General features: G+C 41.9%; 1 long non-coding RNA gene across 1 annotated transcript; it reads right to left on the reverse strand.

Moving 5' to 3' along the window:
- Positions 1-1,442: 1,442 nt before the first annotated feature.
- Positions 1,443-8,561, reverse strand: LOC137846973 (uncharacterized). The gene is made up of 2 exons (XR_011090688.1): positions 7,850-8,561; positions 1,443-4,142 (listed from the first exon to the last, which is right to left on the reverse strand). It is a non-coding gene; the product is annotated as an uncharacterized lncRNA (long non-coding RNA).
- Positions 8,562-12,181: the final 3,620 nt, after the last annotated feature.

Raw genomic sequence — 12,181 nt, forward strand, 5'->3', positions numbered from 1 at the left:
GCCTTTACGGAATGATTATGTTAACGTAAAAGGGTGTAACCGAAAAGGCTTATTTTTGTGAACCTTTGAAATACAAGTTGGGGAAATGTTATATATGGAGTGGTAACTCGTGTCGAGAAAATGGTTGATATTAACAAAGAAGGGTGATTCAGGAGACTCCATGCAGTCTGGGGTTTCTTGTTCTCCAGGTGGTTTCTTGTTCTCCAGCCGTTAAGGCATGGATGTTTCTGGGTGTTTGCTGTTGTTGTTACATTCAAAGTTGTTTGACTAATTAAACAGTTGTTTTGAAAAGAACTGCTGTGGAGAGAAGGGTATTAGAGGGGAGCCTGCTTTTAAAAAAAAAAAAAAAAAAAAAAAGCAACACTATGAAGTTACATCGGTACAGAAGCAGGAAAAAGAAGTGAAGAGGAACAGGCTGGCAGAATGGGGACTGTTAAGTTATGGAACTCAAAGGATTGTTTGTTACCTATCCTGATTGTATGTATGTATAGGCATACTCGGGTTATTATGTAAAGCAATGTTCTGTATACATGTATTTAGAACGTTTGATGTTTGTGTGTGCGTGTTGGTGGAGCGTAGACTCCCTGCACACCCAGCGCTGTTTACTTGCCTTTTATATACCTTTTAGAAATATTTGTTTTATAAATATTACAAAATTCAGACCTCATTTATAACAGGAAACAAATGGGGATACATAGGTTTTTATATCTACCTGGATCTCCAAAATCTCTATTAGGTTGAGATCTGTTAGAACAATTAGAAGCAGAAATTATCTTCGAAAAAAAGGAAAATGGAATTAAGAATAGGAGAAGAACAACTAATAAATGTGTTAAGCTTGGCACTAATACAAACTGACCCTAAAAGTGAAATACCTTTACAGATCACAGATCAATATGTCCAGGAGTTTGGGCTACCGAAGTCCCTGGAAGAGCAAAAATGTGACCTTAATAATTATTAAATTAAAGCCAGGAGAGAAACCCATTAAGGTTAAGTAATATCCTTTGAGGATAGAAGATAGGAAAGGAATTAAAGAGATAATTGATAGATTTATACAGTATGGATTATTGATTGAATGCGAATCAGAATACAATACACCCATATTGCCAATTAAAAAGGCAGATGGGAAAAGATATAGGCTAGTTCAGGATCTGAGGGCCATAAATAAGATCACTGAGGATATACATCCAGTAGTGGCAAACCCTTATACTTTGCTGACTAAATTAAGGAATAGTCAAGTCTGGTTTACCGTACTGGATTTAAAAGATGCCTTCTTCTGCCTACCTTTAGCCACAGAAAGCCAAAACCTATTTGCCTTTGAATGGGAAAATCCCAATTCAGGCAGAAAGACGCAGCTTACGTGGACATTACTACCTCAAGGATTCAAGAATAGCCCCACTGTGAGAAACACTCTGTAGCCAATAACTTAGGCTCAGGCGAGGATCTCAGTGAAGTAGTAATTTATTCGCGATTGCAATGGCGGGCGCCCCACAAGCAGGAGAGAGCGCCTCTACTAGTTCCAAAACACAGTTTATATACCTTTTGATGGCAGGACCCTCCCCTGTTTCCCCACTGAGTGGGTAATCCAGGTTCACAATCTATCTGATGCTTCACAAACAATGCATGGCCTTCAGTTGCCGGCCTGTTAAATTTCAAATTTCTTTTGACGTTTTTACTGTTTGAAGTGGTAATGTTTCTTCACTTATCTGACTTGACTTGACACCGTGATTTTCACCTAATTGTCCTAAGGAGACTGGTTGTCTGCATTTTACTAGGTCGCCTGCTAAACTTTCTTATCACTGTAAGCATATCTCAGTACCACATTCCCTCCTTCTAAACAATGTAACTCTGCAAAAACAACATTTCTATTCCCACAGTTCCCCCCTTTTCTTTTTTTTATAAACTGTTGATTTTTGCAAAACCTTTCTCTAAGGTGCAATTTGACAGACTTCTTCTTCTTTGCTTTCTTTGCTTTCCATCTCCTCATTATCACCTTATCTGAGTAAGGTGGTGGCTCCATGGTCATTTGTTTCAATAGTGCGGTTTCAGTTAACCACTGTGCTGGTCCTCTTACACAGAGGATAATGCAGCAACCAATGGCTGTCAAAACTCCTACAACTACGATCAATGTTGCAAATATGCCTATTTTTTTTTTTTTTATTTTATTTTATTTTTTTTCTGCCAATTCACTGGCAAGGGTGGTAAGCCCTTGCAATGCTCTTGTTACCGAGCCATCTGGGACACTATTGTTGGGTATAAGATTGCAACAATGGTTGCTCAGTATTACACGCACAAACACACCTCCTTCCTCTGCGAGCATCATATCTAATGCTATCCTGTTTTCCCAAGCCATTTTGCTGATGGCATCTAGTTGTTCAGTGATTCCTCTCATCGCATCCTTGGTATAATTGATGAATCTCTGCTGATTATAATAGAAATAATTAATCCAATCCACATTTTTATTGATTGTTACCCACCAGAACAGTGACTCAAACCCTGCAGCAATTTGATTTCTGGCTTTATGTTCATCTGCAACTCCTCTAGGTACCCCAATAGAATCTATGTATACTCTATCATCAAATGATATTCCTAAGCCTCTTTTACTTCCTCTGGGTATTTGTGATGTTTCTCTTTCAAATGCCAGGGTGAAGGGTATAGCTAATTGAACAAGTGCACAAGTGCCTTCCCAATTAGATGGTAGGGTGGACTGTAAAATCTTCCCTCCACCGTACCACCAGAGATCTGCCCTGGGGATCTCTAGTCTTGAGCAGTTTCCCATCAAGTCCTTGGTAGCACAAGGCAAATTCTCATAGATGCCAGGTAGCACTCACACCCTGCCGTGAGAGGCAAGCTGTATGGTTACCTATAGCTGTAGAGAATGCAGGGGGAACCGTGATACTGTTATCATGCAAGGAACAGCAAAGAGAGACTTACAGGCCTCATTTCCCCAGGCAGTCTTTTCTTGGTACAATGCAATCATACATCGCATCCCTTGGGAGTCTTTGGTCCACCACCATGGGAAAGGCACTATCTGGGCAATCGGTCATCCCGAGGCACAAGCATAGCAGTAGCTACGGTTGAGACTCTGGACGGTATATTTGACCCATTCTATCCAGGCATTCACATCCCCATACCTTGTTTGAACTGACACATTTCAGAGGGCTTCCTGTTTTCTCTCCTGTTTTCTCCTTGAGTTTCTCCCTTTCTCTGATGGCAATAGAGGATTGTTTCCATACAGCTATTCTCAATCTGGCTGTTGGGTCTCTCCCAGTTATTTGTTCTCTCTGCTCAATTGTCGTTGGGCATTTAGATCTCCACAAGCTAACACCTCACAAACATCAAACGTGACAGAATGTGGTACATAACCCTCTGTCACAGTCACCCATATTTTGATGGGGTATCCCGTTTTTGCTATTATCTGGTCATGCCTTTTGCAAGTTGCCAATTGACCAAGGCCTTCTCTGAGGCCTAGAATCACTGAAAACAAAATTAGTAATCAATTTTTCCCTGTCATTATTTTTAAACCTTAGGTTTCCAAATAATTATCGATACAAAAAAATAAGATGTACACTACTACTATAACAACCCCCCCCTTGGGAGCACTGCATTTCGCTATAGGTCTGTTCTTTCTTTCAATCACAAGTCACAGTCGTTAGTTACCTGTGAAAATAAAAGGTTAGTTTACAATTGTAAGCTCTTATCCTGCTCAGAGTCCACTATGAGATTTTTCTATTCAATTTCAACTTCCAACAAGTCTTTTGTAGGAACAGCTTCCCAGGTACTAGCGTCGACGGATGCCTTCACTCGAGTATAGTGAGTCCAACCTTTTTCCGCAGTTCTTACGGCTGTTTCAGTGGTTAGTAATTGTCCTTCCCATTCAGGCCAGAGTTGACTCTTTCCAGGTCCGAATCAGGACCCGGTTTCCTGGGTGATGGTGGTGAATGGGGAATTCCAAAGGTGGGGTTTGAGCCGACAACCCACAGGTCCTGAGAAATGACAAAGAAGAGGACAACCCCAGAATACAGTTCTTAAGAAAACTCTCTGGTTTCGAATTGTGGTATCTCATCCCTTCTGCCCAGATAGGGCAATCTGAACAGCATCTCATATGGTGAAATTCCTATGTCCTTTCTTGGTGCTGTTTAAACCTGTAGGAGTAAGCATTTTACCCAAGGAAGTTGGGTTTCTAACACTAGTTTAGTTAATTGCTTCTTTAATGTCTGATTCATTAGCTCCACCTTCCCAGAAGAGGAGGGGTGCCAGGGGCTGTGAAAATCCCACTCAATCGCTAAGGCCTGCTTTAACCCTTGCAGTAAAGCTTTACACCCATCCAGACACGTGGTCAATTAGGACAAACAAGTAACTCAGTAAAATTTACCTGTATACTTTGGAAAGGGCAAACCCCTGGCTCCCGTCCCCCTCTAGATGGGTTACAGAAGATCTTTTTATTTACCTTTTGACATATGGTACATCCTCTACATATGTGCTTTGCTAAAGTGTATATTCCTATACAGACATACTTTCGTAGCACAACATCACACGTTGCTTGCACCTCCCAATGACTCTTTTGATGTAAAACAGTTAATATTTGCCTCATTATCACTTTATTCAGCATTTCTCTCCCATCAAGGAGTATCCATTTTCTTTCAGACTTCATAGCTCCTGATTCCTTAAAAAAATCTTTCTTTTAAAACTTTTTAGTTCTTTCTTAATTTTCAACAATTCCCTGAATCCTCTCTGCATTTATCCTGTTTTCCTTCAGACATTAGATGCCTTAAATACCTGACTTCTCTTTCTCCATATTGTAATTTATTTTTCAATACTCCCAAGCCCTGCTTTCCCAGAAAGTTGAATAGCTTGTTAGTAGCTTTCTTCACAACTCTTTTCTCCTGTCCTGACAATAGAAAATGATCCACGTATTTGTTAACATTAATACCTCCTTGGGAGGTTGTAATTGCTCCAAAATCTATTTATTTTTATTTTTATTATTATTATTTTTTTTTTTTTAGAATTTACCCAAATGGATAGGTGGCCCTGTAAACCCCTGAGGTAAAATTGGATAAATTTGTCCACCTATATTGTTGCTTCCGCCCCCATTTCAGGGTCTTTCCAGTCAGAGGTGAACACACATGTATGTTTGCTCTCAGGGCCTGAGAGCACTCCATTAATAACACTGTTATTCCAGTCTAACAATTTACTAGTTGAATGCCCAATTTAATCATCAAATCCCTTCTCAACAAGTTAGTCCCTGTCTTGGGTACATACAATAATTACCCAGTGATCATTTTAACCCCTGGTCTCAGCTTGGTATCCCCCAAAAGTGGTACTGTTATCCCAGTTCCTTCTGCCCCCGTCACTTTTTAGGGTTTCATTAGTTAATTTAATCCCTGATACTTTACAAGTCAGTAATGACCTAGCTGTTCCCCAGTGTATTGGGATTGATGGCAAGGTTCGGGAGCTGTGAGTGGGGGGCGTGGGAAACTGCAGTGGCAGCCCCCGTGAGAAAAACCCAGAAGCCTCCCCGTGGCAGGTAATTCAATTCAATTTCAAACACTTTCGTCCGGCCCCTAAGGGGCTCACTGCCGCCCAGAGCCAAGCCATGAGCAATACAGTCCGTGCCTCTGTGAGAGCACAGCCACGAAAACAAACAAACAAAGAAACAAACAAAAACCTGCTGCTCAACAGCAGTTGGGAGAGCGAGAAGCCCCCCCGCAGACACCAAAGTCAGTGCAGAAGGAGGGGGAGGAGGCGCTCCAGGCGCTGGAGCCGAAGCCCCCCTGCGGCCGCTGGAGAGGCTCCTGGTGGAGCAGGCTGTTCCCCCCCACCGTCCCCCTCCCCGATGCTTGGGAAACTGACCAAACACCACAGCAAATATACCAAAACTTCTAGACTGTTACTTAGATAATGCCTACATCCCCTTTCCCTGCTCATTCAACTTCAAACAGCTCTGTTAAATACTACATGCCACACCTTTAACCCCTTCAGCAACCCTTTTAACACTTCCTTTATCTTTCTCCAGCCTGTACTTTTCTAATATCAGCACCAAAGGCTCAGTCAGGGTCCAACTTAATTCCATACTTTTTCCCTCCAAGATAAACAACATATCAATATAGCATATTTTCATCCCATTTTCCTTCTTCCCTCCTTCTTCCACTCCACATATTCCTATTCGAAGTGGCCAGCCTGGCCACACTTAAAACATCTTATCAAAGCCTGTCCCTGCTAGGACTCAGGCCACAACACAGGCAGCCTTCTTTGCCTGCCATTCCTTCATCTCTCTTCCTCTCCTTTCCATCCTGGCCCTGACTCTCCCTGAAGATTTTCTTCCTCTTTCTCCAACCCTCTGCCTCACTACCCGCTGCACTGTCAATACCATTAGTTTCGCTCTTTTTTTTTTTTTTTCCTTCTTATCTCCCCTTCGGACACACACCTCCAGGGCCTCCCGCAGAAGGGTCCCCCAGTGACTGTTCACTACATCCCCCCACCTTCTGAAGCATTTTCTGCGTATTTTGCCAGGCTTTAATCACACAATGAACTTTCAAGAGCCCTTGGGTTACTGGGTCCTCAGGTCTCATCCCCAAGTACTTTCTCATTCTGACCCCAAGTCTCTCATATGATTTCTGCGTTGCACACTATTATTATTCCAGCCAGGATTGGCAAGTGGGTATTTCTGCCCTGCCGGTATTACCCCTGGTCCTGGAGGATGAGCTCTTTCCCATTCTTGTATAGCAGCTCTCCTCCTGATCATTCCCATTTCTTTCCCTGTAAACAACATACTTATAGACATAATTCCCTCCCCCAAGAGTATAAATCAGGTCATAGGAACTGGTCTAATTGTTCAACTAGGCTGTTGGGGTCCTCGAATAAAGACTTCCTCTCTTTCTTAAAAGTCCTAACCTCTCTGCTGGTAAGGAGGAGGGGGTAGTTCACCTAAGAGGATACACAATTAGTGTTAGTACTGTCAGTATCAGGGAAGGCAAAATTCTCAATATCTCTTCTACCTTGTTCTAATTCTTGCCGGAGCCTAGGGTACGATACTTTTTTTAGGGACAGTGTTAATTATAGTCCCTGTCTCCCTTCCTGGAGTGACTGCTGCTGCCACCAGTTCAATATTAAGATTATAGGGAGCATAACTTGGCTCCTTCTCTGAAAAAAGGAATCTTCTTGTTTGCACATAAATTTAAAGCCTGAATTTTCATCAGACCCGTATTTTGGCCAAAATACTGCTGTTTCCTTAATTGGTTCTTTTGTCCAGACTGATACACAATATTTAACCTTTTTAAATTATTTTTCTTTTACAATCCCTCTAATTTTGGGATTATGTTTCCAATTTCTTATCATTCTTCAGGAAGAACTATTAGTAGGCACTCCCCCAGGGATATCTCCCTGTCCCCTGGAACTCATATTTTCCCATTTTTCCTAACCCTCGCCAGTATGTGCTACAGAAATTTCCCTTCTGCAGTGTACCACACACCAACGTACTGAAAAATGGGGGTGTACCGCCAAGCACTTCCCTGTGCCAGCGTTACCGCACACCTATGAGTTTACCAGATTCCCTGGAACTCGTACTTCCCATCTTTCCTAACCCTCACCAGTATGTGCTACAGAATTTTCCCTTCTGCAGTGTACCACACACCAACGTACTGAAAGATGGGGGTGTACCGCCAAGCACTTCCCCGTGCCAGCGTTACCGCACACCTGAGTTTACCAGATTCCCTGGTGTACTTCCAAGCACTTCCCCGTGCAAGGATTACCGTACACCAGATTCCCCTGGTGTAGTGCCAGCACTTCCCCGTGCAAGGGCTTACCATACACCAGATACCCGACCCCCAAGGCAATACTTAATATTTCTTACCTTGGTCTGTGCACAGAGTTACCGGATCGATTCTTAAAAACCCGGAGTGCCTACCTTCTTCCTTTCCCCACTACTTCACGGATCCTGCCTCTTTAACCAGTCTCGGGCCCTCTGTCAGCTCTCCGCAGAACCGCCACCGTCGATGCACAGGACCGCTGAAATCAGCGGGGCATGCCTTCCTGCTGCTGCGGCGGTGGAGCTCCCCAGTAGGTGACTGGATCCCGGACGAGCCCCCAAATTGTGAGAAACACTCTGTAGCCAATAACTTAGGCTCAGGCGAGGATCTCAGTGAAGTAGTAATTTATTCGCGATTGCAATGGCGGGCGCCCCACAAGCAGGAGAGAGCGCCTCTACTAGTTCCAAAACACAGTTTATATACCTTTTGATGGCAGGACCCTCCCCTGTTTCCCCACTGAGTGGGTAATCCAGGTTCACAATCTATCTGATGCTTCACAAACAATGCATGGCCTTCAGTTGCCGGCCTGTTAAATTTCAAATTTCTTTTGACGTTTTTACTGTTTGAAGTGGTAATGTTTCTTCACTTATCTGACTTGACTTGACACCGTGATTTTCACCTAATTGTCCTAAGGAGACTGGTTGTCTGCATTTTACTAGGTCGCCTGCTAAACTTTCTTATCACTGTAAGCATATCTCAGTACCACATTCCCTCCTTCTAAACAATGTAACTCTGCAAAAACAACATTTCTATTCCCACACCCACTATTTTTGGAAACCAATTAGCAAGGGAACTCGAAACATGGATGCCTCCGGACACTGAAGGTGCTTTGTTACAGTATTTAGATGATCTCTTAATAGCTACCGAGACTAAAGGGAGCTGTATTCAATGGACTATAAGTTTTCTTAATTTTCTGGGTTTAAAATGGATATCAAGTCTCTTGACAGAAAGTCCAGCTGGCTCAACAAAGTGTGACCTATCTGGGATTTGAAATTTCGGGAGGACAACGAGAACTAGGAACTGAACATAAGGAAGTCATTTGCCGGACTCCAGAACCTCAAACGGTAAAGGAGCTACAAACCTTTTTAGGAATGACAGGTTGGTGTCGCCTTTGGATTTATAATTATGGACGATTGGTAAAGCCTCTATGTGAATTGATAAAGATTAACCAGTCAAAGTTAGTCTGGACTGGAGAAGCACAAAAAGTCTTTAAACAACTTAAACAAGAATTGATGATTTTAAAATATCAAGCAATATTAGTAGAACTAGATGATGTGGAAATTGTGGTCACTAACGTCGTAAATCCAGCTTCTTTCCTTAGCGGAACTCTGGATGAACCTATAACTCATGATTGTATAGAAACAATAGAGACTGTGTATTCTAGTCGACCCAATCTTAAGGAAGAACCTTTAGAAGATGCTGACGAATCTTGGTATACTGATGGGAGCAGCTTTGTAAAACAAGGACAACGTAAGGCAGGATATGCTGTTACAACTGCTCAACAGGTAATCGAGTCTAAACCATTACCCCCTGGGACATCCGCCCAGAAAGCAGAGATAATTGCTCTTACACGAGCACTGGAACTAGCAGCAGGAAGGAAAATAAGTATTTGGACAGACTCTAAATATGCATTCGGCGTGGTACATGCTCATGGAGCGATACGGAAAGAACGTGGATTGCTGACTGCTCAGGGAAAACAAAAAGAAAACATGCTGAAGAAATTTTAAAATTGTTACAGGCTGTAAAACAATCAGAAAAGGTAGCTATGATGCATTGCCAAGGACACCAAAAGGGAAACTCTGATTTTGAAATTGGAAATCGATTGGCAGATCGGGAGGCTAAACAGGCAGCTGAAATAACTGAGGTGAAGGCATTGTCTTTAATACCAGACGGTAAAATCCAAACTATATATATGAACCAAAAAGCCAAATTATACAAAAGAAGACTTAAAATTAATTGAAGATTTGAAAGGTAAAATGAAACCAGATAGATGAGTATATTTAAAAGATAACTGTGTAATAATACCCTCTAATTTGATATGGCCCATAGTTCTTACAGAACACAATAAAACACATCGGGGAGCTGACACATTGCATAAGAGCCTGAGTCAGACATTAGTGGAACAAAATTTATATACAACAATAAAACAAGTAACTCAACAATGTAGCATTTGCTTACACAATAACCCCAATACCAAGAATAGAATAAAATTTGGAATAATCAGTAAAGGAAATTATTCGGGGCAACTGTGGCAAATTGATTTTTCAGAACTCCCTAGAAAAGGGGGGTATTGTTATTTACTGGTTCTGACTGACATGATTTCAGGAAGGCCTGAAGCCTTTCCCTGTCAAACAAACAAAGCAAGAAGAAGTGGTTAAAGTCTTGTTAAATGAAATAATACCATGCTTTGGGATTCTAGTAGCAATGTCTTCTGATAGAGTTTCACATTTTTGTGTGCAAGTGGTACAACAGATAAGTAAGATTCTAAAGATATTCTCATTACTTAGAATTTGAGTTAAACCTAGAATAAAAGGGAATTTGAGTCCCTTTGAAATCTTATATGGAAGGCCGTATCCATTTCTATTTAGTGGAGAGGATCGAACGCAGTTAGGATTAGAATATTTATATGCATATATAACTGAACTTCAGAAATAATTAAATAAAGTACATAAATTTGTTCTCAGGACCTGGGCTAGACGGTTGGATCAACCAATCCACCCTTTTAAGCTCAGGGATTATATATATATAAAGACTTTTTCAGGACAACCCCTAGAGGAAAAACGGAAGGAAAGTGGACGGGACCATACCAGGTATTACTGACAACACACACCGCCATTAAGATTAAGGAGCAAGCAGCTTGGATCCACGATTCAAGGGTGAAGAAGGCCCTGGCGAGGATATGGACCACCACTCCAATTGGACCAACAAAATTATGGTTTTCCAGATCCTAATGATTGCAGGGGTGTGGTTCTCAGATTCGGGGTGGGCAGTTTGGGATGAGAACTTACACCTGTCCCTGATACAAACAATTTCTCAAGTAATTAATAAGACAAACTGTTGGGTATGCACCCATCTGCCACAGCATGGGAATAAGGGTGTATCGTTAATCAGGATTCCCTTGCCTGCAAACTTACCTTGGACTAATTTGTGGGTGTCCTGGTTTCAGTTAGGGGGAGGGTGAGCGAACGGCTGCGTGGTGTTTAGCTGCCGGCCGGGTCAAACCACGACAGTGGGAAAACACATCTTGGGGTCGAAAATATGAAGAAGTTTTGGAACTAGAAGTGAGTAGCTTTGTGCCGTTGGAATCTTACTATGTATGTGTACAAAGGTGTAACCCACCTAGGGGTATGGGAAAACAGGATTGTATAAATACGGATACTACTTATGTGGGAAATCAGACATCTTGTAATCGAACAATTGATATTAGTACGACTAGCGGCTGAGCAAATTCAACCAGCTGGCCGGTTCCAGAAGGAAAAGGGTGGTATTGGCTATGCAATGATACAGCCCGTAAGGTCTTGCCCGAGAATTGGAAGGGAACTTGCACTCTTGGAGCAGTAGTCCCCAATTTGACCATACATGATGTAGCGCCTCGAGGTTATTTGAGAAATCATATCCGGAGAATTAGACGAAAAATTAACAATCCATTGATAGAGAGACACACCGCTTCTCATAGTTTTGTTCGATGGTTTATCCCATGGTTAGGAGTGAGTGAATTGGAAAAGGCGATAGTTAATATTTCTGCAATTATAGAGAAGTTAGAAAACAAAACTCTGGATACTATAAAGGCTCAACAAGAAGAGATATCTAGTTTATCACAGGTAGTATTACAAAATCGGATGGCCCTAGACTTGTTACTGGCCGCTCAAGGGGGAGTCTGTACAGTAATAAATACAAGTTGTTGTATGTATGTAGATCAGAGTGGAAGGATCTCTACCGACCTGGAAGAAATATGGAAGCAGACAAGGGTCCTACATGAGATCAGTAAAGATGATCTTTCATGGAGTTTTAGTGAAATATGGAATAAGTTAACCTCCTGGTTGCCCAACTTCCAATGGTTGGAACAAGTGTTCATTGCTCTAATCACATTAGTAGTGTTAGGAATATTTGTGTGCATGTTGTTTAGATGCCTGCTTTGTTGTGTTACTGTAAATAATGAAAGTATCTGATGCAAAAGAATTTGCATGGGAAAAGAAAAGGGGGGATTGATTAAGGAGGTATTGGGGAGGTATTGGGGAGGCAAGAACAATCCCCAGACATGGACTGTATATCTCGAAACAAGACACTGGAACTCATGATAAGGAAGCGGCAGACGGACAGAGAAACAAATGTAAGGACTATAAATCTCAAAATTGGACATTGGAATTCATTATAAA

The sequence above is a fragment of the Anas acuta genome, chromosome W, assembly GCF_963932015.1.
Source record: "Anas acuta chromosome W, bAnaAcu1.1, whole genome shotgun sequence".
In the NCBI taxonomy this organism is placed as follows: Eukaryota; Metazoa; Chordata; class Aves; order Anseriformes; family Anatidae; genus Anas; species Anas acuta.